This window comes from Panulirus ornatus, chromosome 47 (genome assembly GCF_036320965.1).
Source record: "Panulirus ornatus isolate Po-2019 chromosome 47, ASM3632096v1, whole genome shotgun sequence".
In the NCBI taxonomy this organism is placed as follows: domain Eukaryota; kingdom Metazoa; phylum Arthropoda; class Malacostraca; order Decapoda; family Palinuridae; genus Panulirus; species Panulirus ornatus.
The window spans coordinates 10,712,529-10,735,218 of NC_092270.1; the positions used below are offsets into that span (position 1 = coordinate 10,712,529).

Genomic DNA, 22,690 nt, shown 5'->3' on the forward strand with positions numbered 1-22,690 from the left:
TATATTTCAATACCATAGAATCCAAACTTATATTTCAATACCAGAGAATCCAAACTTATATTTCAATACCAGAGAATCCAAACTTATATTTCAATACCACAGAATCCAGTGTGTGTGTGTGTGTGTGTGTGTGTGTGTGTGTGTGTCAATCAGTGGTGCGTGCTGGTCAGCCATGGTCAGTGGGGCACACTGGTGAGCAATGGGGAAATGTTCAGTTCAGATTCAGTTGTGCTGATGACGCCGAGGAAGGCTTAAACGTCGGGGCACATCAGCGTCCCCCTTCCCCACCTAGCGGTTGCGTGTCAACGAGGAGTGATCATCCACTTGTACGTCGAAATCTGAGGGAAAACTGGGCCCCATCATACGTCCAGGTCTTCTAATGTGAGTCTCTGTCATACGGTGCGTCAAGCGGTTGTCTCAAACGATGCACTATGTTGTAACAGGTCTATGCCTCAATTACTGTACCAACGAACGATTTCTATGTCTTATAAAAAGGTATGGGGCACAGTTTCTGTGTCCTATAAAAAGCTATAGTCACATTTTATCGAATACGTCGACCACCAGAAAATGAACTAGACCCCCTAAGATTTTTACATCGGGCACAGAATACACAAGCGCACTTCCACAGACATTTCTGTGACATCCAGAACTCAGGACACTAAAGCTCTTTACTCCTATGGCGTGGCGCGCAGGTCAGCAGTAGAGGGGGAGATAAAGTTGCTACGAGGCAGAGCCCAGAGAGCTGGTGGCGGCACCATCTCAGAGCCTGGCAGCATCACAAGTCTAAATTCAATGACCTGTCGATAAAAACTATCAAGGATTCTATCTCCCGATGGAGCAGACGGCGAACACGACGAACGAGCCACAACCTTGCCGGGTTTGGGAGGGATTTTCGTTCAAGGCCCCTGGGGTCCTTATCTCCCCCAGTGTAGGACATCAAGGAGGAGGAGGAGGAAGGGGCAGGAGGAAGGGGCAGGAGGAGGAAGAGGAGGAGGAAGAGGAAGGGGCAGGAGGTGGAGGATGAAGAAAGGACAGGAGGAGGAGGAGGAGGAAGGGGCAGGAGGAGGAGGAGGAGGAAGGGGCAGGAGGAGGAGGAGGAAGAGGAGGAAGGGGCAGGAGGAGGAGGAGGAGGTGGAGGAAGGGGCAGGAGGAGGAGGAGGAGGAGGAAGAGGAAGGGGCAAGAGTTGGAGTGGTTCTGTGCTCTCACGAAGCTTCGAAAGGAAGAGGCCTATCAGAAGCCTAGGTAGAGGCAGCTACTTGATAACCCCCTGTCACACAGTGTGTTACAAGACCACTAAGTTACAAGACCACTAACACTGCATAAAGGAACTTGTTGTTTACCAACCCGTGGTACGAAAACGAAAGTAAATACGACACAAAATATAAAAGTATTTACAGTGACGTGGTGTCATTGAAGTGCCAGTCCACGGCTCCTCAACACACGGGCTAAAAATGACCGTTTGATTCACGAGATAACCGAGCGTGTAGAAGCGGGTTCCCGTAACATGCGAGAGGTGTGGCCAGCAGACCTCCTGCCTCGCCTTCTTCACGACCTGCTGGGGCTGCGGGGCAGCAGGTGCAAGTCCACGTTGACCTCAATGTTCTAAGCTGAAGCTATGAGGGCCAAAGATTCCACAGAGGAGTAGATGTGCGAGTGTGATACTGGGGGAGGGGGTCAATGACTTCCTTCACCAGAGGCAGGCTTGATGTTCGAAGCTATTACGGCCTTTATAGTAGTACTAGTAGTAGTAGTAGTAGTAGTAGTAGTAGTTGAAGTTGTAGTAAGGTCGTGCCCTTCTCCACCGGATGGATTTACGGTGGAGCAACGACGACCTTCTTCGTCTAGAGTTGCAGACATATGGATGGGGATTACAGGGCCTTATTGTGTAATATCCACCCACTGGGGGTCTGACTAAGACCCTTTGTGACCCCCTGTAGAATTCTTTTGCGCCACCGCTCACGGGATGAGCATGGTGGGTGGGTGGGTGCACAGGGGACACCGGTAATAATCTATCAATCCAATCAACAGCTGCACAACACGGCGTAGAAGGCTCAGGCCCTCGCAGCGCCTTGGCCAAGGGCGTGGCGCTCAGGCCACGATCATCTCTCACGACAGCTGTGGGCAGCAGGGCGTTGAGGGGGGGGGGGGGGATAGAGGGATGGTCCACAACCCCAGGTGGGCCACAGGCAGGCCATATGGCGCGAGAAGCGGCCACCCGACCCTGCCCTCAGGGCTGAGGTAAATTTCGAAATCCTTCAGCAACATGTCCGAGGGAGGTCAATAGGTCACGGATAAAGAGGGCAGTTTTTGCCGTCGTCTGTCTGGTTTGAATGGTGGGAGTCACCGAGAACGGAGAGAGAGAGAGAGAGAGAGAGAGAGAGAGAGAGAGAGAGAGAGAGAGAGAGAGAGAGAGTGGGAGCTGGAGGGGGACTGGTTTGGTAGTGCGGATCGCCGAGGAGTGGATGGTAAGGGTGGGTTATTAACCCTAACATCTCTCACCAGTAAAGATGTAATATCAACTTAAGTTAAATAGCCTTTAATTACTATGGTGATTATGTAAGGTCACTACCCAATAGTATAGACCTAAAGCACTAGAAATACTTAAGGTATGTATCCCTTAAACGTGTACCGAAGGAGCTTTAAGGTACCCTTACGATCGTGTACCTTTGGCTTTCAGTCCATTTGCTCACCAAGTGATCTACGTGGATACAACAAAACACTGTGTGTGTGTGTGGTGTGTGTGTGTGTATGGGTCACAGCACCAGACTAGCCTGTATTATAGTATGAACTCGGCCGGGTATCGAACCGAGGTACTTATAGATAAGTTTTCAATAATAACAAGATGACCCATCACAGGGACACGTTATGCTCTAGGCAAATGATTAGAAGTTCATGAATAATGCAATGGTAACAACAACAATAATATTAATAATAATTATAATAATAATAATAATAATAATAATAACAATAAAGGCTAACGCTTTACTGAACTGATTACAAATTAAAGGTTGAAATTATACAAAGGAAATTCATACCTGGGCTACAAAAAGATTTGTTAAATAGAAGATCTTTACATAAACATTGGGAAACAGTCTACTGATTACTATGTTCACAGTGGTTGAGATGTGGCTGTTCCTTTTGTCTGTGTGTGTGTGTGGCGCTGCAGTGCAGCTTGGGGAGAAGGGATATCCAGCAGCAGGAGGTGACGGTGGCGAAAATGGTGCGATGACTTGTCCCTGAACTGCCTATCGTTTGAGGTCCATGTGATGTATAGTGAGTCACGAGGACAAGTGTACTGAGCGTTTATAAGTAGAAAGTGGAGTATGAGGGACCGAGGATGAGCGAGCTTGCCTCCTCCTACACCTTCTCCAGCAGCTCAGTGTTGTGTAGTGGACAAGGGGAAGACGACCGGACGGGAGAGGAGAAGAAAGAGAGAAAAATGTATATAACTTTGAGAAAATTAAAAGTTGAGTAAGTGTTATCGAAGCTTGGGTGTGAATAGGCTACGTATGTTTGAGTATACGAAGACTAATAAGACGATAGCTAGATGACCTGATGATGGTTGTGCTGTCGAGTTCCTTCCAGCTTAGCTTATCGTCCAGAATGGAGACCGAAAAGCTTGGTGGATTGAGGAACCTAGATAAAGCTAGGGGTGTCCAGTGAGGCGGAGGAGGCTGGAACATGACTGGAAGCGTAGCTGGTATGATGTGTGTGTGTGTGTGTGTGTGTGTGGAAGCACATCATGCACATACCTTGCATTCAGCCACACTTCGTAGCCACCTGGTCCAGCGACAGACGTGTGGGTGTGTGCGCGCACCTCCAGCTCCTCCTCACCTCACAACCCACTCCCATGGTCAGAAAATATCCAAGAGGCATGTTTCGGGCCTCTAAACATTTAAATATGTAACAGTATGCAGTATAAACCAATTTCCGACAAATTATACGTTGCATGACCGAGTACCGACATGATCTCATCAAAGTAACTGATACGAATATACAAGTGGAACAACCAGGTAGCCCAGCTCGAGCCGCCGTTTCGAGAACTGGCGCATTAATATGTACTCAGATGCAGCGTTGCCAGCGCCGAAGTTAAAAACTCGTCCGATTATGGTAATACGCCATCTACTTATTCTTGATAAAATGCATTCTAAAACTCTCAGTCAAACTAAGGCGTTGTTGGTACACGTAAGAATAGAAAAGAAGAGAAGTAACTGCGGTCGATCGCGTGAACACACGAAAATGAATCGACTCCATGAAAAAAGAAATATACAACGAAAATGAGGAAACGCTGTAAAAACTTTGGCATCTCTGGCTTGAGGACTCGTAACACCTGCTTCCGAACGCGACGTAAAAACTAGTCCGCCACTAAGACCACCTCCCCCCTCAAACCGCCCGCTACTTTGGGCGGGATTGTGAGGCTCTTATGGCGTAATTTCTTGCCCAAAATCTCTTTTAGAAAGGGGCAAGTGGCTATCGTTGGCTCTGATGATCTACCAGTGTCTCTGTAAGGGGGAAGTGGCTATCGTCGACTCTTGACGACCTATCAGTGCCTCTTAATGGGCAAGTGGCTATCGTTGGCTTTGATGATCATCTCCCAGCGTCTCTGTAAAGGGGCAAGCGGCTATCGTTGGCTCTGATGATGATCTACCAGCGCCCCTTGTGATCCATGGTGACTATTCATTACGTATTTGTACGGTGAGAGAAAGTCGTTTACTCAAGCGTACCATCCAACCATCTTTTGACCATTTTCTCTTTTAAATTCCCTTTGAGAATATGGATTATACTGCTTCACGATGCAACCTTCAAAAAGAACTGTGGGATGCGTTACTAACCTACTCTTAAAATGACCGTAGGAACCGCAACGTTACTTTAAAAAGATACGGTAGGACATGGTGCTTGTAGTCACTTATATAAAAAAGAAAAGGACTTACGAGGCCATTATCTCCATAAAGGATCAAGGGACGGAAGTGTATAGAAAGAGGGTGGGTGATCACATGCCATGACGATCGTAAACGCTTTATATAGGGATATGATCCTAACGGGAGAGAGAGAGAGAGAGAGAGAGAGAGAGAGAGAGAGAGAGAGAGAGAGAGAGAGAGAGAGAGAGAGAGAGAGAGAGAGAGAGAGAGAGAGAGAGAGAGAGAGAGAGAGACTTCTCTCGAGTGAAATTTAAACTGGGATTAAATGCAATGTTACGAACCGCGGTCATACGAACCGCATGCACGAATACGACCCTTTTTGGGGGCAAATCCTTATCAAAAGTAGCGAAAGAGGATGGATGTAAAGGTGATCAATAAGTACATCGACACTTGACTATACAACCCTCTTACCAGAGAGCGAGGAACAAAGTGATGAAAATAATACAGGAATCAGTGCCATTTATCTCACACCCAAAACCCACCAGGAACAATACGGATTCTGCTATACGCTGTTGGACAAGTTAAGCTTAACTTGAATATATTATACAGTTTTCGTCTCTTTAATCACAAATCAGTGACGAACGCAACCTTCAGTCCAAAGAGATGCTACTAAATCAATACCGAGATCGCGAATCAAGAAGGCTTGAGAGGAAAGAATTAAAACCTGAATTCAAAGTCTCGTAAAAAAGATCTAAGGCTAAGGATGTATTCCTTTATCTTATACGAGCAATATGTTCCTCAAGGTTAACTAAAATAGATAGACGAATGAACTCCCTCCCTCCCTCTGTGTAACCTCAAATGGACCACAGGACATACTGAATATTAACACGTAAAATGAACAGTGAGACACGCTGCTTTTTTAGAGTCCACAATGAACAAAGGGACATCCATCTTGAAACTTAAAACGACGAGGGACCAAGACGTTTGTCGTTCTCGTAAAAGGGACGAAGAGAAATTCCGACGCGGAAGCAATGGTCTTGTGCTCAAGTAAACACTAACTACTACTCCTCTCTCTCTCTCTCTCTCTCTCTCTCTACGAACTAGCATCTAGTTCATGACGAGCATAAAGCTAGCCACTGTGATACCCTATCCCCAAGACACGAGAATAAGTCATCCTTAGTGACCCTCCTGCCCAAACTGCAGAGGCACAATTAATAATGATGATAAAAGTCTACAAAGACCAGTGTGTGCCCCCCTCTCCCCGAGATGCTTTTTGTTCCCTATGTAGTTACGAGATGAAGTTGTGCTTTACGGTGTTCCTAATGACATCATTTGTCACCACAGATACTCCTCACTCAGCAAGAAGGATGGGTCTTATCTGCGCCCTGGACAAGATGGCACTAAGTGATGTCACAGTCCTTGCTTTCACTCCGTTCTTGTGGTCGGTCGTCAACCTCGAGAGTCAACATGGCTGAATTGTGGGTTGGTTCTCGCGCTATATACGACAATTAACGTTTGGAAATATTCGTAAGACACCTTTGGTAGCTACAGCGTAAATGGGAATAAAAAAAAGACGTGAATGGGAATAAAAAAAAGGCTTCAATGGAAATATAAAGTAAGATGCATTCCAAGTTTCGTCATTCGCAACGTATGTACACTTAATCCTTCCTTCTCTCCTCTGTCATGTATTTCAGTAGCTATCCGTTGTCTATTCATATTTAGATTCCATAATTACTTATACAAACCTCCTAAGATAAAAAAAAAAGAACCTCCAAAAACTATGTAAAGAACCTGACATACATCATTACTTCAAGACCGCTGGTAAAACCTCACTTTTTCCACTCGTTCTCTGGAGGGACACCCAGTCTAACATTTCGTAAAACGCGCCAGACACCTGAAGCCACACGCACTGGTAATGAGGCGGGTGAGGGAGGAGGGCCACTACCGGGAGAGTTTGTTCGATGGCCTTTATCTCCACAAGTCCCTGTAGAGTTGACGTTCATCAGTACCCCATTTACGGCAGTTCGTTGCGGTGGGAGTTACAAAAAGAAAAAAAAAAAAGAGGGTATCATAAAGTTCCCTTTCGTATCAAGAACACGACGCGCTACGCCAGTCACTATCACCATCTAATTAACTGTTCAGCACAAAGTAGATCATTAAGCAAGATTTTTCTTCTTCCCCTGCGGCCAAATGTGGTTGAGAAATGAGGCGGACCCAACGCGGGGGCTACTGACGTGCAGCACCGGTGGCATCTTCCTCCCTGGCTGGCTGGGTGGGTGGGTGAGTGTGTGTGTGGCTGGCAGGCTGCAAGTCGACGGCAGGATGCCGCTCTGGGTCGAAGTCTGGACGCTCCTCAGAGCTGGTGAGGCTGTCGGACCCGCGGCTTAGTGTCTCCCTCGCGACGTTATCATCTTCGGGCGTCTCTGTGTCCTCGAGTCACCGTATGACGGGGATGACTGCAAGAACTTGGGTTATGTAGTTCCGAGAGTCATCATCTACGAGCATTATCACAGAGTAGCTGATGAGGGGTCAACATTTTTTCTCGGACGATCATTCGTCTTGGAGCATAATTTCCCGGGGTCGTCATTAATCCAAGAGCATAATTCTTAGTTGGATAATATTTCGTACCCGAGTCTTTAGTTATTTATTTTTTTTTCCTTGAATTGTCCTCGTCTAGGAATATGTTTTTCTCAGACCGTCCTCGATTAAGAATACACTTGGCCTATCTTCGTCTAGGGACATGCTCTTATGGGTCTGTCCTCATCTAGGAACACACTTGTCTCGGACCAATCCGCGTCTGAGGACATCCTTCTCGGTCTGTCCTCGTCTAGGAACACACTTGTCTCGGACCAATCCTCGTCTGAAGACATACTTCTCTCAGTCTGCCTTCCTCGCCAAGGAACACACTTTCCTGGAACCGTTCTCTCGTCCAAGAGGCACCTGGACCGTCTTCAGAGGGAGGTCACCCTCCCTGATATCACCAGACGAGACCACAACCTCACAATCACTGCTGGTGTTACCACACACCTCCCTCCTCCCGCCCACCAGGTGTAGTCATGTTGAAGTACCCATCCTCGGCCTTTTCCGATCATCATCGTTAGAGAGGATCGTACAAGGGAGGGGGATGGTTACTGTCACCTCAATGCCAGTTACAACAGCGGTGATACCAAAGTGAGGCTCTGTATTACGTAAAACCACCTCGATCTACAGCGTCTCCAACATGTAGTAGACTCGTAGCTGCTCTCTCTCTTGTATTTTTAGTTTCTAATTCTCTCGTCCGTACAATGCTGATGATTTCGCAGCACTGAACGAGAGAGAGAGAGAGAGAGAGAGAGAGAGAGAGAGAGAGAGAGAGAGAGAGAGAGAGAGCGCTATACTTAAGCTTATCTTTCAACATTAAAAGGAGTCTGCTGTCATGTTTTTATCCAAGCTGAAGACCAAGCCAGCCCGTCCAATCGCCACCGCTGCCAAAACAATTCGTCCCGACTGGTATAATAGGGAGCAATAGTCGAGGTGTCTGCAAGTGCAATGTAAAATCTCTTATATATACAGTCGATGTGGCGCGGTGGCTTAGCAAGGCTTGCTTCTACAGGGCACCTGTTTCCGTATATACAGTCAAGGTGGCTTGGCAAGGCTTGCTTCTACAGAGCACCTGTTCCCGTATATACAGTCAAGGTGGCTTAGCAAGGCTTGCTTCTACAGAGCACCTGTTCCCGTATATACAGTCGAGGTGGCGTGTTGGCTTAGCAAGGCCTGCTTCTACAGGGCACCTGTTTCCGTATATACAGTCGAGGTGGCTTAGCAAGGCTTGCTTCTACAGGGCACCTGTTTCCGTATATACAGTCGAGGTGGCTTGGCAAGGCTTGCTTCTACAGGGTACCTGTTTCCGTATATACAGTCGAGGTGGCTTGGCAAGGCTTGCTTCTACAGGGCACCTGTTTCCGTATATACAGTCGAGGTGGCTTGGCAAGGCTTGCTTCTACAGGGCACCTGTTCCCGTATATACAGTCGAGGTGGCGTGTTGGCTTAGCAAGGCCTGCTTCTACAGGGCACCTGTTTCCGTATATACAGTCGAGGTGGCGTGTTGGCTTGGCAAGGCTTTCTTCTACAGGGCACCTGTTTCCGTACCTAAGACGACCCACAGATTAACGAGTTAAGGGAGGGAGAGAGACACCACACATTCTCATTATGTCACGGTAGCTTCTGTACGTCAGGGAACCCGTCTGTCTACATCAGTGGGGGGGAGAAAAGGCAAGGTACAGCCCTAATGATAAACACTACATCATTTTACACAAAGAATAACTATCACATAACCCTCAAGGCAACGGAGAAATGACCCTGAAAGTTCATGAACTGAGTTTATAATTGGTGTGTTTTTTTTTTTATTTCATTTGTGTCCAAACACCACCTCCTCCTCCTCACTCCGTCTCCTCGTCTCCCACTCCCCTTAGTCCCTCTCTCACCCGGCCACACACTCGTAAAACACGTAGTATTTATCTCCGCTCCCTTTCATTTCTCACTCTGTCTCAGGGTACAATAGGTGGCATGCACTACACACACCTCGCTGCTGGTCACACCCTCGAACGTTTCCAGAAGCATTTTCTACATTATATAAGCGTCTAGAACGAGCTTGTTATCCCTCCTTCGACCAACGGGAACACATGTGTGATATACATTCGTTGTTGGCAAACACATCCGCCCGGCCATTCGTCTTGCCTTCCTCTCCAAGTGGTGTAGACTATCGTTTCTTCTCACGGCTTAAAGACAAGAACAATGCACGTTAACTTCTCTTGAGCAGCGACGAAGGCTATTCAGTGTGTGTAAATATCACCTTCAAGCGCCGCCGGAGACAGGTCGTTCTTCAACGCGTCTCTCTCTCACGAGAGAGAGAGAGAGAGAGAGAGAGACACTTGCTCCTCTCTTGGAAACCTCACTTTAGAGACTCTTTGACATTCCCTTGAACGAGGGACAAGAAGTAACCACGGCGCCTGTGTCGCTTCGTCTGCTTGAATTAACGAAGAGACAAACACCAAAGCTTCTTTTCTTTTTTTTTTTTCCTCCCGCCTCCCCCATCATTTCCCTTCCTCCCGCCTTCGCCGGGGATAATTCAAATGTATCCGTGTGGACTCCTATGCAAATGTAGAACAAATATCAGGTAGCTGGAACGTGGCAGGCGAGAGGCATTATCGACGCGACATCAGCTGCGGTGTTGTCGTAAGCGAGCGGTGCATAGCAGGAGGAGGAGCAGGAGGAGGAGGAGCTACTGATGGCTGGTTGGTACCGGTGTTCTTCTTAGCCACAGAGATGTGGTATGATGTCCCCACCGTCGCTGGTGGTTTCCTGGTATGCCAGGCAGATTATTATTCTTCTTAAACGTTAGCCCTCCTCCCTCCCTCGCTCGCTCCCTCCCTCGCTCCCTCCCTCATTCGCTCCCTCCCTCCCTCGCTCCCTCCCTCCCTCGCTCCCTCCCTCATTCGCTCCCTCTCTCCCTCGCTCCCTCCCTCCCTCATTCGCTCCCTCCCATCTCTCCTTCATAATATCAATTTGCATACGCTCTATCTTGATCATGAATCTACGAATTTCGTATAATAATATAGTCATTGTAAAATTCAGAATTGTAAACTGTGAGGTATTCATCTGGTTTTACTGTGAGTGTATACATTCACTGTGCATCGTGGACGGTGGACTTAACGTGGTCTTAGTATACAGTAAACTACCATCTCAGTCTTAAAGTAAACTAACATCAGGTAAACCTTAAAGTAAACTAACATCAGGTAAACCTTAAAGTAAACTAACATCAGGTAAACCTTAATCTAAAACGAAGATTATTATCGCTCTCGTAAATCTCCGTGATTCAAGGACAGAATCGAATCAGTAAATCATTTTGTCACACTTCTGACCGTCAATATGATAGACCCTATTCCAGAGAGATGGGTGGACTTAGAACTCTCTGATGATGAAATGTATATGATTTATCTATATAAACGTATCACTGACGACGGTAACGACCCTCGAGTACGACGAGGGGATGGATGGCTTGAATTACATACCCAAGGGTCGTACCATAAGTGCTAAAAAAGGTCGTACCGTCGTACTCAAGGGGTTGGACGTGTAACAAAAGACAATCATCATTTCATATTCCCATTGGTCCGTGCCTTAACCCTGTGTATACACACACACACACACACACACACACACACACACACACACACACACACTCCCTTACGCCAGGTTCCCTAGTCATCGACCGCTTCGAAAGGGGAGGATGGAGAGCTTCAAGCTGACTGCCACTGCCACGTCTGGGATTCGAACCTGGACCAAAATTTATGAGTGGGTCGCGACACTACACATCGAGCGACTGCTTGCGTGTGTGTGTGTGTGTGTGTGTGTGTAATGCTGTATTTCTTGGTGGTTGTGGGGAAGGACTGGACCATGAGCTGACGAGGCGAGTAAGGTTGTACAAACAAATGATGATAATCAGATAAATGAAGAGATGATGGATAGAAACATTAATAAATGGGGCAATGATGAAGTAGACAGCACACCACAGAAAGTTTTGAGAGAGAGAGAGAGAGAGAGAGAGAGAGAGAGAGAGAGAGAGAGAGAGAGAGAGAGAGAGAGAGAGAGAGAGAATACGTATATAAAAAGGAATGGTACCAACTTTTCGCCTTCTGTATTGTGGTCTAACCAAAGTCGAACTTTGCAGAGTCCTTTGCAGATGGTGCAAATCTACTTGGACGCGAACGGGTTAATAGATAGGTAGAGAGGGTCTGTTGCCTCTGGCTCCGGGGCCTGAGCGAGGACCACCACTCTCCCCACACCCGCTCTTCCCTCACCCCTAAGACCTAATTTGGCCCCCTTAGGTCCACGGGCCAAGCTGACGAACACTCAGGGCACCTGTACGATAGTCGAATTTTGCGATGCCTCGTCCGAGTTAGGTTAGACATTGGCTCGATTCCCGTGTACCCTTGAGCACGAGGGTATACGACCCTTGTGGATGACGGTACGACCCTTGTGGGTGACGGGGCGACCCTTGTGGATGACGGTACGACTATAGTGATGACGGTATACGACCCTTGTGATGACGGTACGACCCTTGTGGATGACGGTACGACTATAGTGATGATGGTACGACCCTTGTGATGACGGTACGACCCTTGTGGATGACGGTACGACCCTAGTGATGACGGTGCGACCCTTGTGGGTGACGGTACGACCCTTGTGGGTGACGGTACGACCCTTGTGGATGACGGTATGACCCTTGTGGGTGACGGTACGACCCTTGTGGATGACGGTACGACCCTTGTGGGTGACGGTGCGACCCTTGTGGATGATGGTACGACCCTAGTGATGATGGTACGACCCTTGTGGATGATGGTACGACCCTTGTGGATGATGTTACGACCCTTGTGGATGACGGTACGACCCTAGTGATGATGGTACTACCCTTGTGGATGACGGTACGACCCTTGTGGATGACGGTACGACCCTTAGGTATGACAGCTCGGCCTCTGACGCAAAGCTTAAGGGCCATACCCTGAGAAATGCCATAGTTTCGTTGAGTTCACCGTCGTGTTCAACGAGGTTGAGTTCACCGTCGTACCGTCGTGTTCAACGACGTTAAACCCTTCTCTTGATCGTTTTTTTTTTTTAGCCTCTAATGTGGCACTGGGCGGCAACAAGGAGTCAGTCAATCAAGGGTCGTGAAGTCAGCCCTTTTGTGGGTGTAGACGTGTTTCCAAGACCAGCAGGAACCACGACACACACTACGGGGGTTTCCGTAGATGAAGCAAAGCGACTGCTTAAGCAGCTCTTCGAGTATGGCCAACCCCTAGTGAGTGTGTGTGTGTGTGTGTGTGTGTGTGTGTGTGTGTGTGTGTGTGTGTGTGTGTGGAGACACCAGGAACACAAAAGCAAAACCTCATTCATAGACCAAGGACAGAGATACTGCCTTCCCCGCTGATCCTGTTAGCCATTTCATGCCAAATCCATCATCGCTGTGAAGTTTCTTTGGTGGGGGAGGGCATCAAAAGACTTTCTCAATTGTGTTGTAAACGGGGAATAAAGAAAAAGACCGAAATGAACCCCCTGAGAAATTTTACCCCCAGAGAAATTTTAACCCCTGAGAAATTTTACCCCCAGAGAAATTTTAACCCCTGAGAAATTTTAACCCCGGGAAATTTTACCCCCTGAGAAATTTTACCCCTGAAAATTTTACCCCGAGAAATTTAACCCCTGAGAAATTTTACACCCTGAGAAATTTTAACCCCGGGAAATTTTACCCCCTGAGAAATTTTACCCCTGAAAATTTTACCCCGAGAAATTTAACCCCTGAGAAATTTTACACCCTGAGAAATTTTAACCCCGGGAAATTTTACCCCCTGAGAAATTTTACCCCTGAAAATTTTACCCCGAGAAATTTAACCCCTGAGAAATTTTACACCCTGAGAAATTTAACCCCTGAGAATTCTACCCCTGAGAAATTTACCTCTGAGAAATTTTATCCCCTGAGAAATTTAACCCATAAGAAATCTAACCCCCTGAGAAATTTCACCCCCTGAGAAACAACGCTGACTACAAATCATGCTTTTGGCGTCCATCTCCAGGCTGACTTTTAAGAACAGGTTACATACTCCAATTGGTTATTGAGCCATTAAGCCAGTGTGGAAAGCGGCGCACCCGCACCCCAGGCTCTTAATTACAGGGGCTTGGTTCGTCATCGCTCCACCGGTGGCGCCCACACGCGTTATACGATCCGCTTCACCAGCTACTCAATGTTAAGACACTCAGAAAAATCGCAAGAATTCTGGATGAAAATAATCATAAATTGTACTGCTATATACACTCAGACGATACGATTGTACTGCTATATACACTCAGACGATACGATTGTACTGCTATATACACTCAGACGATACGATTGTACTGCTATATACACTCAGACGATACGATTGTACTGCTATATACACTCAGACGATACGATTGTACTGCTATATACACTCAGACGATACGATTGTACTGCTATATACACTCAGACGATACGATTACACTGCTATATACACTCAGACGATACGATTGTACTGCTATATACACTCAGACGATACGATTGTACTGCTATATACACTCAGACGACACGATTGTACTGCTATATACACTCAGACGACACGATTGTACTGCTATATACACTCAGACGATACGATTGTACTGATATATACACTCAGACGATACGATTGTACTGCTATATACACTCAGACGATACGATTGTACTACTATATACACTCAGACGATACGATTGTACTGCTATATACACTCATGATACGATTGTCCAGCTATATAGACTCAGACGATACGATTGCACCGCTATATACACTCATGATACGATTGCACTGCTATATACACTCAGACGATACGATTGTACTGCTATATACACTCAGACGATACGATTGTACTGCTATATACACTCAGACGATACGATTGTACTGCTATATACACTCAGACGATACGATTGTACTGCTATATACACTCAGACGATACGATTGTACTGCTATATACACTCAGACGATACGATTGTACTGCTATATACACTCAGACGATACGATTGTACTGCTATATACACTCAGACGATACGATTACACTGCTATATACACTCAGACGATACGATTGTACTGCTATATACACTCAGACGATACGATTGTACTGCTATATACACTCAGACGACACGATTGTACTGCTATATACACTCAGACGACACGATTGTACTGCTATATACACTCAGACGATACGATTGTACTGATATATACACTCAGACGATACGATTGTACTGCTATATACACTCAGACGATACGATTGTACTACTATATACACTCAGACGATACGATTGTACTGCTATATACACTCATGATACGATTGTCCAGCTATATAGACTCAGACGATACGATTGCACCGCTATATACACTCATGATACGATTGCACTGCTATATACACTCAGACGATACGATTGTACTGCTATATACACTCAGACGATACGATTGTACTGCTATATACACTCAGACGATACGATTGTACTGCTATATACACTCAGACGATACGATTGTACTGCTATATACACTCAGACGATACGATTGTACTGCTATATACACTCAGACGATACGATTGTACTGATATATACACTCAGACGATACGATTGTACTGCTATATACACTCAGACGATACGATTGTACTGATATATACACTCAGACGATACGATTGTACTGCTATATACACTCAGACGATACAATTGTACTGATATATACACTCAGACGATACGATTGTACTGATATATACACTCAGACGATACGATTGTACTGATATATACACTCAGACGATACGACTGTATTGCTATAAACACTCAGACGATACGATTGTACTGCTATATACACTCAGACGACACGATTGTACTGCTATATACACTCAGACGATACGATTGTACTGCTATGTACACTCAGACGATACGATTGTACTGATATATACACTCAGACGATACGACTGTACTGCTATATACACTCAGACGATACGATTGTACTGCTATATACACTCAGACGATACGATTGCACTGCTATATACACTCAGACGATACGATTGTACTGCTATATACACTCATGATACGATTGTCCAACTATATACATTCAGACGATAATATATACACTCAGACGATACATGGGGACGTATTTTTCTATATGACGTTGAAAAAGATCACATATTGCACTACAATATACATTCAGACGATACCTGAGGAAGTATATATCTATACGAGATTGAATATGATCACAAATTGTACTGTTATATACATTCTAACCATACCTAGGGAAGTATACATCTATAAAAGACTGAAAATGATCACAAATTGAACTGCTATATACATTCTAACCATACCTGGGGAAGTATACATCTATAAAAGACTGAAAATGATCACAGATTGTAATTTTATATACATTCTAACCATACCTGGGAAAGTATACATCTATAAAAGACTGAAAATGATCACAAATTGTACTGCTATATACATTCTAACCATACCTAGGGAAGTATACATCTATAAAAGACTGAAAATGATCACAAATTGAACTGCTATATACATTCTAACCATACCTGGGGAAGTATACATCTATAAAAGACTGAAAATGATCACAGATTGTAATTTTATATACATTCTAACCATACCTAGGGAAGTATACATCTATAAAAGACTGAAAATGATCACAAATTGTACTGCTATATACATTCTAACCATACCTAGGGAAGTATACATCTATAAAAGACTGAAAATGATCACAAATTGAACTGCTATATACATTCTAACCATACCTGGGGAAGTATACATCTATAAAAGACTGAAAATGATCACAAATTGTACTGCTATATACATTCTAACCATACCTGGGGAAGTATACATCTATAAAAGACTGAAAATGATCACAAATTGTACTGCTATATACATTCTAACCATACCTGGGGAAGTATACATCTATAAAAGACTGAAAATGATCACAGATTGTAATTTTATATACATTCTAACCATACCTGGGAAAGTATACATCTATAAAAGACTGAAAATGATCACAAATTGTACTGCTATATACATTCTAACCATACCTGGGGAAGTATACATCTATAAAAGACTGAAAATGATCACAAATTGAACTGCTATATACATTCTAACCATACCTGGGGAAGTATACATCTATAAAAGACTGAAAATGATCACAGATTGTAATTTTATATACATTCTAACCATACCTGGGAAAGTATACATCTATAAAAGACTGAAAATGATCACAAATTGTACTGCTATATACATTCTAACCATACCTGGGGAAGTATACATCTATAAAAGACTGAAAATGATCACAGATTGTAATTTTATATACATTCTAACCATACCTGGGGAAGTATACATCTATAAAAGACTGAAAATGATCACAGATTGTAATTTTATATACATTCTAACCATACCTGGGGAAGTATACATCTATAAAAGACTGAAAATGATCACAGATTGTAATTTTATATACATTCTAACCATACCTGGGGAAGTATATATCTAAATGAGATTGAAAAGGATCATTGATCATACTATCAAATACACTTATATGATACTTGGTGAAGTATATATGTATATGCCATTGAAAACGACCACAAATTGTACTATTATATGTACTTACATGATAACTTGAGGAGGTATATATCTACCAGACGTTGAAAATTACTATAATTTGTACTAATATATACACTCAGATGATACTGGAGGAAGTATATATATATATATATATATATATATATATATATATATATATATATATATATATATATATATATATATATATATATATGAGGTAGAAAATAACAGAGTGAAAAGGGGTTTAACTCGAGTGAGTTGTGAGGCAATGAGTGCAGCAGCAGAAGCAGGAGGAGGAGGTGTGTCTGCAAGGCTTGCGTGATGCCCCAACCCATCCTCCGACCCTCTGCTTGCTTGAGACAGCACGCACGTCTCCCGCATTATTCTTTGCTTTCTCTCGTTCTCATTTCTTTTTTTTTTTGTGTGTGTGTCTTCGTTAATCGCTTCCTCTCCAGGTCTGGGCATCGCTCGCGTCTGCTGCGTCTCGTTATTTGGTGTTTGCTAGTATATATATATATATATATATATATATATATATATATATATATATATATAAATATATATTTCTTCTTCGTTCTCCGGAATACATGCTACTCATAGTCCCGTCTCTCAAGATCTCTGATTATCTGTCTGTCTGTCTCTGTCTCGCTCTCTGTCTGTCAGTCTCTGCCTATCAGTTTATCTTCCTGTCTGTCTGTCTTTCTCTGTCTGCCTGTACTTCTGTGTTTGTCTTTGTCTCTTCATATCTGTCTTTCTGCTAGTCTGTCCGTCTTACTCCATCTGTCTCTTTGTCTGTCTCTGTCTGTACGACTGTCTTTCTCGCTGTCTGTTGTCTCACTCTTACCCACAGACCAGAGGAAAAAATGAAGGCCAATATCTATCATTAATCTTTAAGTGCTAAACTACTGACAGTCGAACTTTGATACGTTAATTACCTTAATTAAGGTACGTGGCAGATACAGTATCTGCCACGGGTCCTTATATCATCAGTAATGATGATGAAAAGAGATCGTAAATTCCATGCTGAGATGCCCATGACAATCATATAACATTGATGATAATTACGTTGATGGCCTTAATGACCCTATCATAATTACATTGATGGCCTTAATGACCCTATCGTAATTACGTTGATGGCCTTAATGACCCTATCATAATCACGTTCATGGCCTTAATGACCCTATCATAATCACACTGATTGCCTTAATGACCCTATCATAATCATATTGATGGCCTTAATGACCCTATCATAATCATATTGATGGCCTTAATGACCCTATCATAATCACATTCATGGCCTTAATGACCCTATCATAATCACACTGATTGCCTTAATGACCCTATCATAATCATATTGATGGCCTTAATGACCCTATCATAATCATATTGATGGCCTTAATGACCCTATCATAATCATATTGATGGCCTTAATGACCCTATCATAATCATATTGATGGCCTTAATGACCCTATCATAATCACGTTGATGGCCTTAATGACCCTATCATAATCATATTGATGGCCTTAATGACCCTATCATAATCACTTGATGGCCTTAATGACCCTATCATAATCAATTGATGGCCTTAATGACCCTATCATAACATAGTTGATGGCCTTAATGACCCTATCATAATACGTTGATGGCCTTAATGACCTATCATAATTAGTTGATGGCCTTAATGACCCTATCATAATTACGTTGATGACCTTAATGACCCTATCATAATTACGTTGATGGCCTTAATGACCCTATCATAATTACGTTGATGACCTTAATGACCCTATCATAATTACGTTGATGGCCTTAATGACCCTATCATAATCACGTTGATGGCCTTAATGACCCTATCATAATTACGTTGATGGCCTTAATGACCCTATCATAATCACGTTGATGGCCTTAATGACCCTATCATAATCACGTTCATGGCCTTAATGACCCTATCATAATCACACTGATTGCCTTAATGACCCTATCATAATCATATTGATGGCCTTAATGACCCTATCATAATCATATTGATGGCCTTAATGACCCTATCATAATCACATTCATGGCCTTAATGACCCTATCATACTCACGTTGATGGCCTTAATGACCCTATCATAATCATATTGATGGCCTTAATGACCCTATCATAATCATATTGATGGCCTTAATGACCCTATCATAATCATATTGATGGCTTTAATGACCCTATCATAATCATATTGATGGCCTTAATGACCCTATCATAATTACGTTGATGGCCTTAATGACCCTATCATAATCACATTGATGGCCTTAATGACCCTATCATAATCACGAAGATGACCTTAATGACCCTATCATAATTACGTTGATGGCCTTAATGACCCTATCATAATCATATTGATGGCCTTAATGACCCTATCATAATCACGTTGATGGCCTTAATGACCCTATCATAATCATATTGATGGCCTTAATGACCCTATCATAATTACGTTGATGGCCTTAATGACCCTATCATAATCACGTTCATGGCCTTAATGACCCTATCATAATTACGTTGATGGCCTTAATGACCCTATCATAATCACAATGACGGCCTTAATGACCCTATCATAATCACGAAGATGACCTTAATGACCCTATCATAATTACGTTGATGGCCTTAATGACCCTATCATAATTACGTTGATGGCCTTAATGACCCTATCATAATCACGTTGATGGCCTTAATGACCCTATCATAATTACGTTGATGGCCTTAATGACCCTATCATAATCACGTTGATGGCCTTAATGACCCTATCATAATCACGTTCATGGCCTTAATGACCCTATCATAATCACACTGATTGCCTTAATGACCCTATCATAATCATATTGATGGCCTTAATGACCCTATCATAATCATATTGATGGCCTTAATGACCCTATCATAATCACATTCATGGCCTTAATGACCCTATCATACTCACGTTGATGGCCTTAATGACCCTATCATAATCATATTGATGGCCTTAATGACCCTATCATAATCATATTGATGGCCTTAATGACCCTATCATAATCATATTGATGGCTTTAATGACCCTATCATAATCATATTGATGGCCTTAATGACCCTATCATAATTACGTTGATGGCCTTAATGACCCTATCATAATCATATTGATGGCCTTAATGACCCTATCATAATCATATTGATGGCCTTAATGACCCTATCATAATCACGTTGATGGCCTTAATGACCCTATCATAATCATATTGATGGCCTTAATGACCCTATCATAATCATATTGATGGCCTTAATGACCCTATCATAATCATATTGATGGCCTTAATGACCCTATCATAATCATATTGATGGCCTTAATGACCCTATCATAATCACATTCATGGCCTTAATGACCCTATCATAATCATATTGATGGCCTTAATGACCCTATCATAATCACATTCATGGCCTTAATGACCCTATCATAATCACATTCATGGCCTTAATGACCCTATCATAATCATATTGATGGCCTTAATGACCCTATCATAATCATATTGATGGCCTTAATGACCCTATCATAATTATGTTGATGGCCTTAATGACCCTATCATAATCATATTGATGGCCTTAATGACCCTATCATAATCACAATGACGGCCCAAACAACCCTGGGCAGTTGACAGGCCCAAACAACCTAACCTAACCCAACCATCAAGACAGAACTGCAGGAGATGTGGTACGTCCACTCACCACCACAGGCCCGCCTCCTGGAGGATCGAACTATACCCACCCTCACCTCACCTCACCTCACCCTACCTGCCTGCCGTGTCGTGAGAGCTGGGGTGTTGTCGCACAACTTGCGCGGGTCCTGTTGTGAAAGTTGTGAGTTGGGTTATATAAGTGGCCGCTGCTGCCGCTGGTAGCCAAGTTCCGGGTTGTGGTAAATAATAATAAATGATAATCGTTGTATATCAATTGACTGTTATGTTTCTCTCTTGTGTCTCCCCTGATGATGTGATTATTACACGAAAGTGCACTTGGGAACTTATCGTGTTTCATTTTCCCCGTGGACTCATAGGAATATATATATATATATATATATATATATATATATATATATATATATATATATATATGTGTGTGTGTGTGTGTGTGTGTGTGGGAGCGGGGGATGGGAATTCATTCTCCTCCCGTTTTTTAATATTCCAAAAGAAGGAACAGAGAAGAAGGCCAAGCGAGGATATCAACTCTAAGGCTCAGTCCTCTGTTCTCAACGCTACCTCGCTAACGCGGGAAAATGACGAGTACATATGAAACAAAATATATATTGAACATGTTGGGATATTTTCCTTTTGGATAAGTCGTTGTGAGTGGTGTCGGCTAGTGTGGAAGTGTGGGTCACACACTCGCTTTCAAAGGCCGCAACGTCGTGCTCAAGGGTCGTACCGACGCTTTCAAGGGTCGTACCGTCGTACTCAAGGGTAGTACCGACGCTTTCAAGGGTAAGGTTTCGAAGGTTTTTGTACCGTCATTGTTCAAGGATCATCGGGTGTGTGTTGCCTGTTCTGACTGGCACGGTCCGAGTCCTGATTGGCAAAATCGCAAGTCCTGAGTGGCAGGTCGCTCGTCCTGTCAGGTTAAATGCGTCGTGCATTTGGGGTAGGGAAAAGGAGGACGTGGACAGCTGCGTGCAGCTGACATTGTGGGAGCAGCAGCTGCGGGAGGGGCCAGGCCAGGCTAGATGCAGCAGGAGCAGGAGTACGACAAATACATCACCATCATCTCAGTGTCCCACCTCTTAAGGCCAGTGGAAGGTGACTGGACCAGCGAAGAGCGCCACTACCTGCCCCTACCACCACTGCAGCTAACCACTGCTGCCACTACCATCACAGCCATTATCTGTGCCACTTCCACTGACTATGTCGTGTGCACCTACCACTCTCGCCACATCTACTAATATCACGTCTACCACCACTGTCATACCTGCCACCACAACCGCTATTGACACCACTACCACCACTGTCATCATTACCACAAGCGCTGCTACCACTACCACAACGGCCGCCGCTACCACCACAACTACTAACACCACCACCACAACCACAACTGCCACAGTCGCCAGTAATGCCATACACCCATCACAGCCCCACAGCACCTGGCGTCTCCCTCCGTCTACACATCTCCCAGAAATAGCGAGAACTCTGGTGCGTTCGGTGGGGCTCCAAGAGAGAGAGAGGTGGAGCTACAGAACTAGTGGTCATGTTACAGTTTTTGTTACCTCTGTCCACTGGTCGGTGGGGGGATAATTCCTTAACTGAGTCGGTGATGGTGTATTACATACTGGGGAAGGGATGAGGTTAAGCACATGAGTGTACATGCTCTGTGGATGGTGGGAGAGGCGAGGTGGATGGTGACATTATGAAGGTATGGTGACAGGGTGGAGGTTAGGGAGGGTTTGGGACGGTGATGGTAGTGTGAGACGAGAGGTGGTGGTAGTGTGGTGGGATGGCAGGGGATAGGGGAGGGGTTCGTGGTGGGTGGATGGGAGGAATAGCGGGGGAAGAAAGTAGTTGGTGGTGAGGGGAAAGTAGTTGGTGGTAGAGGAAGAGTGGCACTGGTGGCGGAGGAAGGGTGGCAGTGGTGGAGACAAGGAGGGCAGAGGTATATGCTCTTGGGTCAGTTAGAAGGTAGTCAACAGCGTTTCC

General features: G+C 44.2%; 1 protein-coding gene across 3 annotated transcripts in view; it reads right to left on the reverse strand.

Annotated features, from left to right (window-relative positions):
• The window catches only part of LOC139763541 (deoxyribonuclease TATDN1), a 505,618-nt gene that overhangs the window by 317,043 nt on the left and 165,885 nt on the right, over positions 1-22,690 (reverse strand). Inside the window, exon 1 of one of the 3 annotated variants that reach the window (XM_071689737.1) lies at positions 3,754-3,988. The exons of the other annotated variants lie outside the window; for them this stretch is intronic. The gene's annotated coding sequence lies outside the window, so the exon portion shown is untranslated. Of the gene's footprint in view, positions 1-3,753; positions 3,989-22,690 lie in introns of those variants that run through there. 3 annotated transcript variants of the gene reach the window in all.